Source organism: Triturus cristatus, chromosome 2_1 (genome assembly GCF_964204655.1).
Source record: "Triturus cristatus chromosome 2_1, aTriCri1.1, whole genome shotgun sequence".
Taxonomy (NCBI): Eukaryota; Metazoa; Chordata; class Amphibia; order Caudata; family Salamandridae; genus Triturus; species Triturus cristatus.
In genome coordinates, this window is record NC_140581.1 from 1,186,635,352 (window position 1) to 1,186,656,143 (window position 20,792).

The following is a 20,792-nucleotide window of genomic DNA, read 5'->3' on the forward strand; positions in this document are numbered from 1 at the left end:
AGATGCAAGAGGGAGAACTAGTGCAAGTGCAAGACGGGGTAAACACTGTGGCAAGGCCAATATCCTACCATGGGGGAGTCAAAATCAATTAGTGCAAGTGCCATAACCTCCAGGAATTCCCCAGAGTAATCGGGCGTACCCCCAGATGACCTTTATGGAAGCGTTAAACAGACTCGATCCAGATCTGTCACAATGACAGTGACTGAGGAGGGAGCAATACTGCACGCTTGGAGCAGTCTTAGAGGAAGACCAGAGTGGACCGTATTTGGAGGTAGACGTAGGCGGTCATCCAATTGCATGCTTGATTGATACTGGTGCTACCCATTCTACTGTGAGATCTGCAGTAGTCCCAAACCTACCCCTCACTGGAAAATCGGTCCAAGTTGTAGAAGTTGCCAAAAAGAGAATGACAAACCCTTTGACAGAAGAGGTACCAGTGAAAATAGGAACCTTTCAGGATTGACACCAATTTGTGGTGTGCGATTCAAGTCCAGTCTGTTTGTTAGGGCGTGATCTCTTATGTAAACTGAACTGCACCATTGATTGCACGCCGAAGGGAACTGAACTGCAAATGAACGATGATGACATCACGTTCAAGTTAGCAAATCAGAATCACTGCATAGACATTTTTCCCGTATTGAAAGTGGAAGACATCTCGCAGGATTTGAGAGACACGGTCTCTCCAGTGGTGTGGGACTTCACAGGGGAAGAAATAGGACTGAGCCAGTCCACATACAAATCAAGCGAAGTACAGAATTTCCGCAAATGCCCCAATGCAACCTGACCCCGTAAATGGTGGCAGGTAATGCACCTGTGATTGATTTCATGATTATGCAGGGTTTATTGGAGGAGATCATAGGAAGTCCGTGCAATTCACCTATCATGGGATTGCAGAAGCCAAGCGGAAAGTATCACTTAGTTCAGGATCTTTGAAAAATAAATACCATTGTGATTCCAAGTTGCCCCGTGGTACCGAATCTATCTGTGATCCTGTTTCAGATCCCTTGTGAAGCTGTTTGGTTTTCTGTGATTGATTTGTGCCAAGCATTTGTCTCCATCCCATTGCATGAAGAAAGACAATTTTTATTTGCTTTCTGTCTGGAGAATAGTGTCTTAACATGGTTTTGTATCCCTCAGGGGTATTCTAAAAGTCCACCTATCTTTAATCAAGTTTTGAAAAAGAACCTTGAGGACTTGATTTTGCCCCAGAATTCAGTGCTGGTCCAGTATATAGATGATCTCCAAACTGTATTGAAGACACAGGAGGCTTGCAGGCACAATGACATTGCCCTACTGAATCACTTAGCTGAAAATGGACACAAGGTGTCACCAAAGAAGCTTCAGTACGGTCTAACTGAAGTTCAGTACTTGGGTCATTGCATTGAGAAAAGCAGGAGGAAAGTGTCACCAGGCGATCATGAAAATGAATGTGCCTACCACCCAAAAGGAAGTCAGGATGTTTTTGGGAATGGTTGGCTACTGCAGGCAATGGATCCCTAATTTCTCTTGAAGGCGAAACCCTTGCAGAAGCTGACTCACAAGGATGTGAGTGATCCTGTATCCTGGGATAACGATTGATTGGCTACCTTCTTGGAGCTGTGAGAGAGAGTGCCTTTGTCGCGCTCCAGCTTTAGGAATGCCTGATTACAACAAAGCGTTTTGCTATTCTGTTGCGAGCCAGAGGGTTGTGCTCTTTCTATACTCACCCAGACACATGGGGGTGTCCGTAGACCAGTGGCCTATTTCTCATCTACAGTAGATCCTGTAGCTTCAGTGCTGCCCGGATGTCTCTAATCCATTGCTGCAACAGCTGTCAGCATTGAAAGGTGTGAAAGCATTGCGATGGGTCATCCACTTACTGTATATGTTCCACACTCAGTTGAGCTTCTGATGACGAGAACCAAAACACAACATTTGACAAATAATAGGTTAATAAGGTACAAACAAATCTTGGTGGCAGCGGAGAATGTGACATTGAAGCGATGTTCTGTGTAAAATCCTGCTACTTTGTTACCTATTCCAAATGCTGATGGGGAAGATTGTGAGGACCATGATTGTCTGGATATTACTGAACTCTGTATCAAACCGAGAACCGACATTGTCGATGAACCATTGTCTGATCCTGCCCAAGTCCTTCTTGGTGTTAGTTCATGCGTAAGAGACAATGAAGGTTATTTGAGAGCAGCGTTTGCTTTCTGCACCATTTCTGGAATTGTGGAAGCTGCTTGTCTACAGGGAGTATACTCCACACAAGTGGCCGAAATCATTGCTTTGACCTATGCAGGTCTTGTCTCTGAGCAGATTTGAGTCACCATCTATGCCAATAGTACGGTTTCAGCGAAGTTCATGACTTTGGACAGCTACGGTCACAGAGAGGTTTCCTAACGTCGTCAGGATCTCCTATTAGAAACAGGGATTATATGAGACAACTGTTGGAAGCGTTGCAACTACCATAAGAAGTGGCTGCTTTGAAATGTGCTAGACATGGGAAGGGGAGGATTTTGTAATAGTGGAGAACAGATACACGGACGAAGTTGCCCGCTTTTGTGCTACACATGCATGTATCTTTAATGGGGAAATTTCTGGCGAGAGCACAGAGAAGACCAAACTCAGCATGATGCTAGCTATTGCAGATACATGGGATGAGGTCAAGTGTTTACAAGGGGAAGCAGCAGACCAGGAACAAGCTGGATGGATCAGAGCAGGATGTGAAAAGAAGGAAGATGGCATTTGGGTTTCAACTGATGGTAGAGCAGTGTTGCCAGATTGTTTGCTGAGTCTCATGGAAAGACAGATTCAGGGAGCAGCTCACATAGGGAGGGATGCAATGGTGAGGTTGTTCAGGTTTACTTGGTTCAACCTGAGATTCTGTTTGATTGCTGATGCAGTGTGCCATCGGTGTGTCATGTGCCAACAGATGAATGCTGGAAAGAAAACTGTGGTTGCTTTGAGTCACATCGGGACGTCCTTGCAACCGAATACAGTTGGACTTTGTGAAATGCTGTGTGTAATGGGTTTAGCTACATTCTGGTTGTTGTGTGCATCTAATTCACTGTAGGTGGAAGCTTATCTGACTAGAAGGTATGATTGTTATGTTCCACAACCTAGGCCTAAGTAGCAAAGCAACCTTTTACCTACATTTGTCCTACCTTGCTCGGTATAACTGTTCTAGCACTGACCTTTTACCCAGTTATGTGCTGAATAAATGGTGATTGGTTTCCTTCAAACTAACCTCATTTATTATGCATGAGGAATCTTAGAAAAAATCCCCTGCACATGACGTACATAACAGGATTAACATCCCTGTGTAAAAGTCGTTACTAACTTTCATCCTAGGACGACCAGGCTACTTTGCATAATTACAATTATTGATTTAGGCTCATCTACATAATCATACTCACAACATATTGATTGTAGTAGAACCCTTGAGGCTACCCTTTTGGAATAAAAGAACCGCACCTTCACTAGTTAGTGAAAGGTGATGCTTCCGCGCTGACACAGACACTGAGGTACCGGCACGCTGTAGCTTCAACATGCAGCGGTCTGACATCCCTTGTGGGGTGTCCAGCTTGTGACCAAGACAGGGTCCTTCATTCTCTCCCATCAGGTAATGGAGTTGGCTCTTTCCTACGGGATTCTTGGATTTACACCACATACATGCTAGGTACACTTAGGTAGACTTAGGTAGGGTCCACATCATAGGAGTACGCTTGATTACTGTCATGTTTATATGCCTACATATTTTCACTGTTTTAGCATCATGGTAGAATTCTACCTTTTATTTACTCTGTTGGTGCATGTAATCTCTTATGTTAGCTTCTGTCTACTGATTGTTGCAGCACATATTTTTATACTAGAATGGTGCTAGTTCAATAAATGCTTATTGAAAATGTCCCCAACATTCATTCTGTGTATCTCTCCACGACTAAGTGAGCATGACTGACTGAGCGAAAAGTACTGTACTGTTTCCACGATCCCTGAAGGATCAAGGGTGGTCATGTTCGATGGTTGCCAGAAACTATTCACTCTTTGGTAAGGTTAGGGGGATTATGGCGGCACTGTGAGCTAGCTGGTCTACAGGCCAACATATCCTGTGGGGATGCCAGGAACCAGTCTTGGTACCAATCCCTTAGTTTATGTTGTTCAACAAATGTGCAGATCCTATGTATTTTTAGGAACTACATGACATGGCACCCAGTGTTGGTTTGGTTCTCATTTAACCGTCAAATCTGAGTAGTTCAGTCCTGCTTTCTCAGAGACCCTTACTCACATTTTAACCAGAAAGGTCTGCAGTGGGAAGGGAAATCTGCCGCAGCTGAGTAGGTAAAACCCTATGTTTTGGCTGTAGGTTATACAAGCTTAAAGGATTATAGTTTCCCACATTGTGCAAAACCGAATCTCTTTTTCCGTACTATTTACTACCACAATGTCTGTTGGTGGAGACGGCATTGCAAGTACAAGGGAAGACAAGCAGGATGTTCCTCTTAACATTACAGAAAATTGCAGACATGCTATTACTATGAAATTAATGGAATACGGCCTCCTGGCAATGGGTGGTAATGTTACCATCGTGATTGAGGCACACGAGGCATTCAGAACAGAGGTATTCTATTCTTGGGTCAAATTCCCGCCTGCAGATGCACGCACACAATTGTTTCATACTTACATGGAAGATGACATACCTGAAGAACAATTTTCCATACGTGGACGTATAAGTCCCATTAACATACCAAGAGCATGAGGGCGTGGCCAAGATGGTCACCATGGCGGACGTGCCTAGCTGAGGCTCTGTGAGAGGGATTCCACCTTGACCCTTTACATGTAGCCCAGCTGGTCACAGACGGTGTCCAGCGGCACCGGAACACATCAGACATCCAATGCCGGCACCTGCGACGGCCGTGTTGCCCTGTAACGGCTGGAATCTGGCTCTGAGACGGAGACACGGCGCAGAGCGCAAGATGGCGACCACCCTCTCGGAAAATCCCCGCCGCAGTGACTGAGCTGCCGAGATCCTGTGGCACTCCCGCGGCCCCGTGGAGGAGTCCTGGCACCACAATATCAAACTAAAAGAGCATCAGCCACGCGCTCACATTACACCGAGGCTGAGAGCCCCAAAGTGAAAGCGAACCACCATCCGGACCTCACCTGTCTCCTGCCCGAGAAGCGGTTGAGGCTCCCTGCCTGCCCGCTGTCATCAAGGGGAAGCGCCCGGATAGCACCGCGGATGGCCCAGTGGAAGTAGAGACCTTGCGGGTGCCGCTGCCGATCTGCCCGGTTCTGAAAGCTCCCCAATAATAGGCCGAGCGGTTGATCTATGCGGCCGGCCTCCTGTGATCCTAGAGTGATGGCGACACCCAGGTGAGCCCGCTCGGCACTGCTGGGGGGCTGGCGGGAGGCCCTGTGCACCCTGAGGAAACTGATGCAGGTCGCGACCGTTAGGCGGCCTGCCTGACTTTAAAATGGCGGCCATGTGGGACACACATTGCTGAGACACACCGAAGTGAGGCAGGCAGTGACACCCCCCATCGGTGCCCGCAGCCAGCACCCACAGCAGCGTCTGCCAGGGCATGCAGATCGGTGAGAACTGGTGTTCCCACAAACAGCATCAAGGAAAGAACCAGCCTGACTGCACCAGAGAGGGATAGCAGCGTGAGCCACGAGAATACCGTGACTGTTGGCAGCTGCTGACATCGGTGCCCGCAGAGGCATACCACAGCGAGCCCCAGGGAGCAGAGTCTGTGCCAACACTCCCCGACGCCAGAAAGGGTTGACGACCAGACGAAGGGGCGCTGCAAAGGGGCCCTGCGAGTTTCCTCACTGTCAGCGCGGTGGTAGTCCAACGACAGGCGCCAAAAAAGACTCGGTCGGGCTGAGTCAGACCATACGTAACACAGAGGTCAGCCCCAGCTACCTGCTGAGCGCCCACCCCGGCTACCTACTGAGCAGCGCTTGCCACAAGGCGTACCGGGCATACACAGACTTACCTGCACCCGTCTCCTTCCTGAGATATTTCCACTGACAAGAAGTGCCGACTAGCCACGGCGTTGGGAGACGCACGGTCGGTCAAGCCAATGCTTCGTCGAGGCGCCAACGCCCGTCGTGTTTGCGTGGTCCCAGCTGCAGGAATGGGCAAACCAAGGGCGTCGGCGACAGCCCAAGGGGCTACCTTAGACGCTGCCAGTGGTCACTCCCTGGGGCCCCCCAAGGATGATGCCACGACAACAGATGTCTCCCTCTCGGCCAAACTGGACAGGGGTCTACTGGCAATAGAGCAATCCAGGCTCTCTATGGAGCAGCAACTGGGCACACTGATGACGGATATTGGCCTCCTCCGCGACGTCCACCGAAAATTATCCAACAAGGTCTTGGACAATGAAAAAGCAGTCACTGCCATCCAGCCCATGGTACAGACTCACCAAGACTCGATCCAAACATTGATAGGCCGCGTGTCCACCATGGAAGAACAAATCGACGACTTGGAAGGGCGCTCGAGACGCTGCAACATACGCGTTCTTGGTCTGCCAGAAGGAATAGAAAAGGCAGATGCAGTAGAGTATATGGAGACCTGGACTAAGTCATTCACGCCAGATGCAGAGCGATCAGCGTTCTTTTCCATCAAGCGGGCCCATCGTGTCCCAGCACGCCGCCCCCGACTGGGGGCCCTGCCGCGCCCAATGCTGGCAAAATTCTTGCACTTCAGGGACCGGGATGTGGTGTTAAGGGCGGCCCGTCAAGCTGGGCCGCTTCGGGTGGAGAACAGAACCATCATGATCTTTCCTGACTATTCCAGAGTGGTCCAGCATCAAAGGTCGTCCTGCCTGGAGGTGAAATGGCATCTACGAGCAGAAAAGATGCAATACTCCCTGCTATTCCCAGCCTGCCTTAAAGTCATGCATGAGGGTACCACTTACTTCTTCGCGACCCCGGAGGAGGCGCATGATTAGATGGACCAACACGGTGCCACGGGTCCTCGTACGAAGCGTACCCATGAGCAGCACACTGGAACACCAGGGCACAGAAGACAACGCTCACGGCGTCACAGCCGACAGGGCACCTCCAACTCGCTCCCACACACTCTGGGGTCCCCAGACCTGGAACAAGTAGTTCAAGAGAGACGAAAAACCCTTAAGGCGGTGGTGAGCCTTCACTCCACCTCCCCCGCAACAGACATTGAGCGGGCTCCCCACCTGCTCATATCAGAGGAAGAAGGAGACAGCGAAATAACGCAATCTGGAATGGACTCATTGGCCTTGCCCTCGGTCAACCCCCGAACAGCTGATGACCTGATATAAATGGACATTCGCAACTTGAAGAAAGTACCGGGGGGGAGGAGATGCCTCATAGGCACCGGCGCGAGCGATCTCACTGCACGCTCGCCCACACCCCACCTTAGACCTAGTCAGCCCTTTGTCCACTCAAGCAGACCAGCGACCAGTCCTTAACTTGCGCGCATAGCCCACAAGCAGAGATACCTCGCGGACATAGGCAGCCACGCCCACAACGTGTTGCCTCTCTCACACCAACTGAGAGCTAGTTTGGATGTATCGCTTTTGTCGATGAGTCCCCTGCATTGGGGCCGTGTTTTGCCCCACCCCAGTTTTCCCTCCCCACTGGGCACTCCCACACTGCACTCTGTCACCGTTAATATGCCAATGAGTAGCTGCACGGACGCCATAGTAGTGCAGGCATTGGAGGGACAGCTTAGAGCTCGAGCCCTTCAAGAGGGGCCAGGGGCCCCACATCCCTACGCACCATATACTTACACCAATGGCGCAAACCAGCACCATCACCATCCTTACACTGAACGTGCGTGGAATGCACACCGCGCTAAACGGTACTCAGTCTATGCTTACATCAAGCGCCATCATGCACAAATTGCGCTATTGCAAGAAACGCACCTTACGGCACGGGAAGTGACGAAGCTGCGTAAGCGATGGAGGGGAATCATATGTGCTACTATGTATTCAGTTTTTGCTCGAGGCACCGTTATATGGGTACATCCCGGCGTTCCATTCCAGGAACAGTCCCACACCGTTGAACCAGAGGGCCGATACGTTCTCTTGCAGGGACGACTGGACGGCCATGCAGTACTATTGGGGAGTATATATGGGCCCAATGTTGACCAAAGACACACTTTCCACCCCACTGAGCACATACACACAAATCCCCTGGGTCTTAGGAGGGGATTACAACTGTGTACAAAACATAACACTGGATAGATCCCACCCCCCCATCCGACATCCCCCATAGCGGCGCAGGCAAAGCGATTAGCGATATGAACGCGCCATTGGTCCCTCACAGATGCCTGGTGCACTCGGAACCCTACCACTAGACTTTATTCGTTCCACTCAGTGCCACATGACCTCAAAGTGCGCTTGGACAGTTTTCTTTGCTCCCCCGCTATCCTGCCTCTCATTTCAGATACGGACTACCTGGGCAGAACCATATCAGAACATGACGCTCACACACTCACGATGCGCTGGCGCCCGTCACACCCCCCTGTCCCTACATAGCGACTCCCCAGGGAATGTCTTGCTGACCGGATTTTCAAACAAACTCAGGCGGACCATATCAGCCGGTACTTCCAAGAGAACACTGACACTGCCACCACACGTGCGACGGAATGGGACGCCTTTAATGTAGTCATACGGGGCACATGTATTCGACACATCACAGGAGTCCGTCAAGTCTTGGAACGCGACATAAAAAGCACAGAGCAAGCATTGGCCGCTCTTACAAAAGAGACTGACCCAGACAGAGCCACCCCGGCTGAAATTGCTGCCGCAAAAGCAGCATATGAAGAGGCGTTAGTAAGCTTGCGAAGGTATAGCTTTGCGGCATACATGGCATGTGCTCACAAAGAAGGTGACAGGGCGGGCACGTTACTGGCGTGGCTAGTCAAGCAAGATTCGGCCCTCCCGCCAATCACGGCCATCCACAATACTCGAGGCGTCCTATTCTACTCCCAAGACTCAATCCTGCATGCCTTTCGAGAGCATTACACATCATTATACGCTAGCCCTGCTCAGATGTCTGAGGAGGCCCTCTCCCAATTCCTGACGCGACACCAGCTGCCCCAGATAGACCTTGACACCCGCCGAGACCTTGACAACCCCATCCAAGCGACGTAAATCAGGCACGCCATGAAGGCGTTAGCTACCCACAAGGCCCCCGGATTGGACGGCCTTCCACTGCAATTTTACTGAGCCTTCGCATCCCAATTGGTCCCCCAACTAGAGAGGCAATTCCAAGCGGCCCTTGATGAAGGCACCTTACCCCAATCCATGTGTAAATCGATAATAGTGTCTCTTCTCAAACCGTACAGGGACCCCCACCAACTGGGCTTGTACCGGCCCATAGCCCTACTGCCAGCGGACTATAAAATCTACGAGAAGATCCTGGCGGATAGATACGCCACGGTCCTTTCGCAGTTGATCCATTCAGATCAAAATGAATTTGTGCCGGGCAGAAACACTTCCTACAATATCCGGCGGCTGCTTCATGTACAGGACCAGATCCGTGACCGTTTCCCTCATGCGGCGTATCTGGTCCTGGATCTGGAAAAAGCCTTTGACACCCTCTCATGGGCATACTTATTTCAGGTCTTGCAACAAATGGGAATAGGACCTCGACTCCAGGCATATACTAGGCTCATGTACTCCACGCCCACCTCCAGATTGAGAATAGGCCCCCTCATCTCCGCCCCCTTTTCGGGTTCCGTCGCGGCACCCGGCAGGGCTGCCCGCTCTCCCCCCTACTTTTCGCCATGGCAATGGAGCCCTTGGCAGCCTCCCTTCGTGCCGCGGGTGAGGAATGGGGAATCCCTATTGCCCATTCCACCCATTCGGTGTCACAATACGCCGATGATGTCCTCGTATATGTCCGGGATATTGCAGCAGACCTCACCCCTATACTATGCATTTTGCAAGACTTTGAAGAAATGGCTGGACTCAGAGTTAACTGGTCCAAGTCCAGGCAATGCCCCAGTGCCAGCTGAGGCCAGGTAACATGGACCTTTCATGGGGCCCCCAGGCAGTATGGTACCTGGGAGTTTGACTGTATCATACACCGCAGGACATCTACGAAGGTAACGATCGAAAGCTGATGGCGGGCATCAGATCATCCATACACTTCTGGAAAGATCTCTCACTAGCAGTCACGGGCAAGACAGCGATTGCCGAAATGATCCTAGTCCCAAGACTCCTATATCTCTTCTCCAACCTCCCAGTGGTTCCCCCCGCTCGTTGTTCAGCGAACTAGATGCCCTGCTAGGGACCCTTATCAGGGGCTCTGGCCGCAGGCGTATCGCCCTGGCAAAATTGCAGTTACTTCTCAACCAAGGAGGGCTAGCTGCGCCATCCTTCGAGGCTTACTTCCTGGCCGCCCAATTACAATGGGTGTCCTGTTGGACGGCGGGCCGGGCACAGAGGGAACTGGTCACCACGGCTGGACAGCTTCAAACTCCCACCATCCATCGCATGCTACTACCAAGAGCTGTGCCCCCCCTGACCAAGCCACTCCAGCTGATGACGACGTGCGCCTGTCTCGCACGCATCCACAGAATGCATCGCGCGGTGCCTCCGTACTCCCCTCTCCTGCCGTTGGTAGGGCTTCCCAAAGGTCGCACACATTACACAGAGAAAATGCTGCACATATGGATGGAACACGCCCTGACGGACGTTGGGGCGCTCTATTTTGAGGGACAACTGCAGACATTTGAGGCACTCGTGAATGACTTTGATCTCCCTAGGGGACAGTTCTTGCTGCACAGGCAGCTCTTAAATGACTGCCGTAAACATTGGCGCACAATTGATGAAGAACACCCTACACACCCGGTCCTCCACGCAATCCTACAAATGGGTCCAGGGCGACAACTAGTTACATGGATATATAAAGCCATCCGATCCCTCAAGCAGCCCACACTCGCATTCCTCAGGGAACAATGGGAAACCGACTTTCGCAGGCCTTTACATGATAGGGAATGGGACAAAGCACTAGCATACTCCAAGAAGGTATCCCGCAACTACCGCTACAGAAACATACAATTGCATATCCTGCATCGGGCATATCTCACTCCTGAAAAACTCCAGAAGTATTTCCCCGATGGTTCCTTCACCTGCCCTAGATGTCAGGAGCCCGCTGCCTCATTTTTTCACATGCTATGGGACTGTCCGTTCCTTCACAGCTACTGGAGTACCGTCCATACTACCCTTGGAACGGTCACGGGACTACGGGACCTCTACACGTGGGAAGCTAGCGCACTTGGTATCTGTAAGCGTCACAAGCACATGAAAGTAGAAATGCGCTTTGCCTCCTTAGTGCTCCTCCTGGCCAAACGGTGCATAACTATGCACTGGAAGGCACCAGAAGGCCCCCCCCGGCGGCCTGCGTGGGTGCAGTCAATAAATGGGGTGCAGCGGAAGAGGGGATACCACGAGGGGAGGAAGTCCAGGGAATACGCAAACATCCAATCTCCCTGCCATGGGCCATGCTACTTCACTCCTTTACACAAGAAATGGCGACAGTGGCGGAAACGCGGGGAGGTGGCTCCCCCGGGGCCCTTATAGCCCCGGAGGACACTCGGGAGGGTATGCAGCAGGCCCAAACACCCAACGGGCCAGACCTGCTGGCTGCCAATGACCCATCATCACACCCTCACGCGGACAGCTCTCTGCATTGTCCCTCCCCCTATCCGCTTCGGCGCAACTACAATATGATGTCCCACCATAGTGCAGTTCTCAGGCGTCCACATACACGTAATCACAACATAAGACACAGTGCATCCCAGTTTTTCTACCCCAAGTTTGTTCACGGTTCAAATATGGCTGATATTTAAAAACCCCTATGAGCCCATGTGCGGGGAGACAAGGCACCTCACACCCCCAGAGCGATACGGTGAGTGACATGCGTGAAGGTTACCTGTCTATGGACACAGACCCATGAGGGTCATCGCCAATTAGCAGACAGAGCGCAAGGGCTGAACGACCTTCAAACCCCATGATCTTATGTCACAGTATTATGTCCTCGTGCCGGATCACTTGTACGACAACACCATCGGCAATATAAAATGTGATGTACGTAATAATCTAAAGTGCCAATAAACATGTTTTACAAAAAAAACATACCAAGAGCATATTAATTGGTTTAAAGGAGCCCTCCCCCACACCAAAACAAATTTGAGACTCGGTCCGCTCAGCAGAGGAGGAGGGACCTGGCCGGTCCTAGCTGCTTACACACCACTTCCAGAGATTGATACATTGCCAGCAGCAGAATTACATACACTCTACAGAGACGTAGTAAAACTATACATAAACCTTACACAGTTCGGAATGCAAACACTTACAGTTCAACCTGCACGGATTACTCAAGCCGGTCAACATCAAATGACTATGATAAATATCAGCCCACAAATGCTGAACGCGACTATGGGAGGAATGTCCACCAAAGATGAAAAAATGCAGTTCTGGATAGGACAGAAAATAACACAGCTTGAGGCAGTATTTCTCCATATAGGCCCGCAGTAAAAACACCCCCGATAGAGGATTGTACCATTTGGGGTACAGTTTTCACTGCCGTTTATACCAGAACTCAGGATACCCCTAAATAGCAGTTATACCAGACATATTGAAACAAATACAGAATGAGTACGGACAGAGCCTGCCCTGGACTTGGGGATGAAAATGATGGGCAATTTTATTTTGCCCATCAATCAGCAATTATGTGGGGTAACATAAAAGGGGAAGCAGCAACGGTGGCTATACACCAATGCCTGATGGAGGTCACTCCATCACAACAAGAGCAAGAACTACCTAAGATTATTGAAGAAACCTATGTTTCGCTGGGTAGAGATATCTTGAGAGCCAGATCAGGGAAACCACAAGTGACAGAAAATCCTGAAAAGGATAACTCAAAGCAAGCACCTAATTCTTCAAAGAAGAAATAAGATAACAAAAATAAGCAGAATGCATCACGATCACGGGGTGGGTCTCTTCAACAGAAGCCCTCTGAAAAAAGATATAATCTTAGAAACAGTGCTAATATTAAAAAACCTAACAAGTACTAGAATACTGATACACATTTCTCTCATTCCTTTCAGAGTTCATCAAAACACTTGGAGAGGGAAGGACTATCAGCATACAGATCAGATGAGCAAGTCAAGCCACAAAGGGAGACACATCGCACTTCAGAATACATTATCAAACTAGAAGATAAACCCAAAACTAAACCTCAATTTTAAAAGAAGAAGGTAGCTGGTCTAAAAATAAGAAAAGCCTTAGTTCCTGAAGACTCTACTTCTGAATGGAGAATGGGCTCTGACGATGCTAGACAGTGCAGCAGAAGTAACAATAGTTTGCCAGAACCTGATGGAATTTCTGGTGACAGCAGTGTTGAATGAAGGTATCACGGTGGAGACACCGAATACAAGGGTGTGCCCCACATTGTTTATACAAAATTATGCTCCAAATGGAGGGGGACATACAGAGGCAAGTGAAAGTTCTCTTTTGGGAGAACCTGACATATGGATATAACATCCTTTTGGCTGAAAGAGATTGGCTGTCTGAGTTCGTTATGGACTGTCCTAAAGGGGAAGATGTCATTTTACCAGCTTTCACCGACCTCTTTCTGGAGTCAGTTAACCCCTTCAGTGCCCATGACGAGCTGGACTCGTCATGGGCTGCGGTGGCGCTGTGCCCATGACGAGTCCAGCTCGTCATGAACTCCGCCCGCTAATGGAAGGCGCGGCACTGGGCGGGGAAAGGGGCGGGCATGCAAGGGGTTAAACATACATACACACAGGAGTGGGCATTATCGCTAGCTCCCACACTTTACCGCAATCATGTAGGGTGGGATGCTGAGTCACCTCACCATGAAATCCCATTAAAATCTACTCCTACTCCACAGAGGCAGTACCCAATAAAACATGATGCAAAGAAACAGGTCAGGGAGATTCTAGATCAACTTGAATACCAAGGTGTGATTGAAAACTGCACCTCTTCCATGAATAATCATTTGTTTCCTGTAATGAAACTCGACAATTCATAACATCTAGTTTTAGACTACAGGCATTTGAACACACAAACATTTGCAGTACAAAATTCACACAGTGCCAAATTAGTGAATAACATTGTGTGAAAAAAATACAAAACTACACTAGATATCTCAATGGATTCTTCTGACAAATTATAGCGCCTGGAAGCAGATATTTCACAGCATTCTCAACCCTAATTCTGTAGACTACCAAGGGTATAATATTAGCCCTGGGTTGTTCTCAGCAAGAGTAAGAGAGTTACTTCAAAATGGTGATGTCCTATGTAGATGATATTTATCTGATGGACGATGAGTTACTAGAAAACTTGAAGAGGGTGAACAACATAATTTTGAGATTCACCAATGTGGGCTACAAATGTAACTTTAAAAAATCAAAAATTGTCCACCTCAATGTCCTATTTTTGGGATTTGTCTTATCAAGTGAAGGAAAAAGCTAATTTGTTGGAAAAATGGGTGCTGCTCTAACCTCCAAAGACTCTGAACAGTTTACAATCCATTTTAGAATTCCTACATTTTGGCAAAACATATATTTTGGATTACGCAGAGAGGCTTAAACCTTTCTTCGACCTAATCAGACCTGATTTTTCAGTCTACTATTGGACACAGGAACTCACAAAAGTTCTCAATTCTGTACAAACTGACATGATATCTTCCAAACCCTTATACACATGTGTAAATACTACTAGTTTGGTGATCCGTGTAGTCGCAGGTCAATCAGGGTACACTCACCTCGCCTTCAATGAAGGCGAAACGGTACCCATAGCATACAAATCACATTTGTACACAAATGCTGAAATGCGTTTTGCATCCACGGAAACGATACTAAGATCATTACAAACTGCTGTAGTCAGAGGAAACGCACTAGCACAGGCCTAACGTGTAATTGTCATGACCCCAGTACCAACCTTAGAGACTGTTACCAAAGCAAGCATCCCAAACGCAAAAGGACTGCATCCACGATGGATACAATAGGCTAATTCTCTCACTGCAAAAGATGTAGACTACAAATTTGATTCTACATTAAAAACACAAGCATTTCTTCAGTACTAACAAGAATATCCTCTCCTAAATGAAATCATGCCTCTCGACCAGTATAAATACATAATTTATACAGATGAGTCTGCCCAGCCTGCCATAGGAAATAAACAGCAATACAGCGTTGCATGTGCAAGTGTGAAGGGACATATACGGGACAGCAAGTTCTGTCCTAGCAAAACACACATGCAGTCTCTAGGAGATTGCACTGCACAGCTGGCAGAACTGAAAGCGCTGATACTGGCACTACAGAATACGGATAGGGAATTTCCCACACTCATTGTGTGCTATTTGTTTTATTGTGTCCAGTCATACAATGAATATCTTAACTATTGGGGCTAGAATGGGTTTAGAGATTCCAAAGGTTACACAATAAAGCACAAGCTGCTTTGGGAGCAGGTGGCAAAACTGAAAAAATGCTTGCCACAGACTCATGTAATTCACACATTGAGTCACCAGCGTGTTGGCGTGCACATTGAAGAGAACTCACTGGCTGATGAAGCCGCCAAGGCAACAGTGCGAACTGCTGCCGTTGCTGCAATCACTTGTAGCACGAGGACAGACGGACAGATAATGATAACTGTAAATGCTACGCGCTACAGCTCAGTCTTCCAAAAGGTTTTTCAATCAAGTTCTCCTACAAGTTAGATGCACAAAACATTCTGTGTGCTCAAATTCCAGGAGTGGTGAATAGAGTAATGCCAAACATGGATCGCAGTTTAGGATTAATTCTAGCTGCACCGGAGGGTCTGGGTTTCAGCACACGCAGGTATCAATGCAACTATTCCACCACTAAAGCACCGTTATTGGTGCCCATGTCTCACTACGCAGACCAAGGGCTTTGTCTTTAAGTGAGACATCTGTCAGCAGATGAAAGGTTCCACAGTAGCACGTCCACCTCAAACATCACTACTGATATCAGACAGACCTCTTGCATGCGTCTATTTGGACCACTGCAGCCCCTTACAATCTGACAGGGCTTACAAGTACATCTTGGTGGCAGTGGATTCATGCTCTAGATTCCTGTGGGTTTGGCCTCAGCCCTCGGCTGACGCCCGAACTGTTATGAAGGATGTGCGAGTCTTCATAGGGACATATGTAATTGGCATATTGCATTCTGACCGTGGCCCTGCGTTTAGCTCATGGGCTTACAAAGAAGCTGTTGGAAGTTTGGGTATAGCACTAGGTACTCCTCCCCATATCATCCAGAAGGAGATTCGTTTGTGGAGAGGAAGAACCGGGACTTAAATCAAAACTTAACAGCTAGGGTATTAGGCTCAGGTGGCAGTTGGGTCAATCAGCTATATGGGGTCCAGAGGGCATTTACAACATGCCAAGAAAATCTCTGGGGGGCCGTAGACCATATGAAGTCCTGTTCGGGATAAGAATGTGGGTACCAGACCTTGACTGTGGCAGCACAGTGGCGCATGAAAAACCATTTGACATCAATGATCGTTTGGCTGTTTTACAGGAACTCAATGAATTTGGGGCATTACAAAGCAACATCCAAGTAAAACGCACTGCCACTGGAGAAGTGAAAGCTGTTCTGGCAAGAGTTGCCTAGGGCCAGAACATTAGGGACCTGGTCAGAGAAAAGATAATGGACAAAAAAGAATTTGCACCTGTACCTATTCTGGCTGTCGAAGTAACAAGAACAGTACTTCATCCGCCTCTTGCCGGCTGCAAAGGCAAGAGAATTGTCTCAATAGATCTGAGCAAACTACACTATGTAGCTTACTCTCAACAGTAGGCCGTGCAATTTCCTCTCACTACCATATAGGAAGTTCAGATGGAAAGATTAATAACTTTTGAAGATTCAACTCCACGAAGTGAAGGAGTTACCAACAATGGTATGCAACTTGCACCTGTTGAAAATGAACAACAGCAACCTACATATGACACACAGATCTCAATTCGGCCTAATACCGACGTCAATGTGAATATGTCTACAGGAGGCATTTTCCAGTTTCACAATACCTGCTGAGCTACCAAAGATAGATTGGACTGCGTCTGGCTACTTCAAGTTTGATGATTTCTTGTAGGATCCAAGTGAACCTGAGTTACCAACAGCGCCTGTTCCCCACAAACAACAAATTCATGATTTGTAACTTTGGCTGAAAAAGACTTACTTTGTTTTTCCCCGGATACAGCTCTGGATTGCAATTGGTCTACTGTTCCTAGTCCTGGGTATTAGTATAGTCACTGTCTTTTTCTTGCTCCTGAATGGACATTACCTCAAAGAAGGCTCTGCCGTACAACATGTGAACTTGTTCCTGAAACTGCATGCATCATCACACCGTGAATAGAGGGACCTGTCCTTAGTGAACATTACAGCAGTTCCAGTTCCTGAATGAATAGTTTGAGACAGAGTTTCCTATGATGTGTATGGTCCTACTGAACTTTTAAGAATGACTCTCTTATCCCAAATTTCTCATAGTGATATCATCACCTCTAGCACTTTCTCTGATGATTGGGACATTTAAACTGTGCATACTATGCTGTCTGATTTAGAACAATCTGCTGCATTTTCCAAATGATGAATTGTATGATGGTATATCTAATTTTGACACCATGTTTTATGACCAAAACGAAGGTCACCATGGTTTGCACAAAGCAAGTAACCCACTTAAAATTTTCACTCACCATCAATGAAAACGTTGCCCAACCCCACCAAAAGGTAATTCAACCACATTTGCACAGAAGTCTGCTAATTTGTCTGGGTTTATCACTTCCGACCCAACCTCTTATTATTATAGGCTTACACCTACACCTGCAAAGAAAAATATGCTCACCAACACTAAGCTGCTTCCTTTTATTGCCCAGCTGTCTGTACATGGGTTCTACTTTTGGAAGGAGACTGTATAGACATAATCTGTCTGGGGGACCAAAGATTGGCAAGTCAAGGGAACTGAGACCCAATTTAGAGCATGCCTCATACCACATCAAAGGATTTTCCAGAACGAATCAGTGCAACAGACTTCCTGTCTTGGTTTAGCCAAGATCAAGGACTTGAACACACCTTGGATTTCCCTCACTTACACACTTTGAGGGTTGGCAAAAGTACACACAACACAGTGAGGATACATTAAATGCCTTACTGCACAATGGTTCTTACAATTCATCAGACCCCAATTGGAAGGGATGTTTGCTTTGACCTAGCGACACAAATATGTTTCCGTCAAGATTCAGGAGTACCAACAAAGGGTTTAGTATTCATAGGCCGGATCAGAGCTTTGTACAATCAGAACACTCAGGTGGTGACATCTTACAGTTTTGGGAAGTTATGCCAAGAGTGGCTAAAGACCTCGACACTGTCCCAGGTGAAACATCACTTATCGCTACTCTCAGATGACATGGATCCTAGGGATTTTTTGTTAGGAAGGCTGCTGAGAGACTACATGAAATAGGGTTAACCTTGAAAAGGCCTTGGCAACCATCAAACATGACAACCCTTGATCCTTCAGGGATCGTGGAAACAGTACAGTACTTTTTGCTCAGTCAATCGTGCTCAGAGAGATACACAAAATAAACGTTGGAAACATTTTCAATAAGAATTCTAGTATAAAACATATGTGTTGCAACAATAAGTAGACAGAAGCTAACGTAAGAGATTACAAGCACCAACAGAGTAAATATAAGGTAGAATTCTACCATGGTGCTAAAACAGTGTATATATGCAGGCATATGAACATGACTGTAATCTAGAGTACTCCTACGATATGGACCCTACCAAAGTGTACCTAGCATATATGTGGTGTAAAGCCAAGAATCCCCTAGGAAAGAGGCAAGCCCATTACCTGATGAGAGAGAATGAAGGACCTCGTCTTGGTCATGAGTTGGACACTCCTAAAGGGATGTCAGACCACTGCATGTTGAAGTTTCAGTGTGCCAGGACCTCAGTGTCTGTGTCAGTCTGGAAGCCCATCCTCTCCATAACTAGTGAAGGTGTGGTTATTTTATACCAAAAAGGTAGCCTCAGGTGTTCTACTATTGATATATTAGGAGTACAATCATGTAGATGAGCCTAAATCAATAATTGTATGCAAAGTAGCCAGTCGCCCTAGTATGAAAAATAGTGATGACTTTTGTACAGAGTATGTTAATCCTGTTATGTACGTCGTCACGTGCAGGGGATTTTTCTAAGAATCCTCACGCATAATAAATGAGGCTAGTTTCAAGGAAACCAAACAATATTTAAACAGCAGGTAACAGGGTAAAAGGTCAGTGCTAGAACCATTATGCAGAGCAAGGTAGGACAAATGTACTACATGTACAAGGGAAAATGCCAGACCAGGAACAAGCTGGTTGGATCAGAGCAGGATGTGAAAAGGGGGAAGATGACAGTTGACTTTCAACTGATAGTAGAGCAGTGTTGCCGGATTGTTTGTTGAGTCCTAGGGCATGACAGATTCATGGAGCAGGTCACGTAGGGAGGGATGCAAAGGTGAGGTTGTTCAGGCAAACTTGGTTAAACCCGAGATTCCGTGTGATTGATGACGCAGGACGTCATCGGTGTTTCACATGCTGGAAAGGTTGAATCTGCAACTGCACTGACCTCGAAGGACCTCTGCCATGGTCTGATCTTAGTGACAAACACAGCTGTGAAGTGTGGAGATCTGCCGAACTGGATACATGCCTCGCACACCCGTAGAGTCTCAGGATCCTCGGAAGGAACAGCTCCTCTTCCAGAAGTGACTCCAGCCATGGTCGCAAGATCACCGGAGTGGACAAGCCAAGCTGTGGGGATTCCTAAAGGGACTGGATACCCACCAAGTCAAGCTGAGGGGGGTCAAGCTACACAAGGCCCTGGTAAAGACTCTGAAGGAGATGGTAACGTTGCAAGTGGTATAGAGTCTGACTCAGCTGAAGAGACTGGTGTGGAAAGTTGGTATGTGCTGCCAAGGAGGAGAGAGGTCACAAAGGAATGTTGGGCAGAGAGACAGAGAAGGCAAAACCTGAGACTTGCATCTGTAAAGGATCTTGTTCCAATAACTGAATCATCTGAAAGTGAACCAGAACAAGCTCAGGGGAGTGTGAGGAGATCGAGGAGGGCATGAGTGCCGTGCCAGAAATACAACTCTCCGCAGTGGACTTACCTTGCTACAAAATGCCGGGGAAAGTGAGGTCCAGGACATTGATACCGATAATTGAGATTGAGTTGGGAGTTCCTGGAATTAAGGCTAATGGTGTTTTTATCATTGACTGTGCCATAACCACCGAGACTGATAGGGTTACGGAGTTTGATCTTGGAAGACCTTGAATTTCCAACCTTCAGAAACCAACCACCGCCGGAGGAGATTGCAGCCTTCCGAATTGAACTCTTACAGTGAGTCATCGACAAAATTGGCTCTGACGTCATAAAGGATGTAAATTGAACTTTGAACTGTAAATAAAAAACAATACTGAAAGAAGACCTAGGCCCAAGTGGAAGAAGGATACAAAATAGGGACTTTCCGTAGAAGAAGAAAGAGGGATTAAGGAAGTCTTTTAAACTGTTTAAATATTGTTCCAGAGACTGTTAAAAAGTTTTCCAAGACCTCAAGAAACTGCTCAAATATTTTGTTACACAGAAATAAGAGGCAAGAGAAATATACATTGTGTTGATCCTCTTACAGTTACAATCCGAGCCACTTTGAAAATGGAGTCTGGAAATACAAACCATAGGTACAAATATATAATAGGTAAACGTATTGTAGGAGTAATTATAG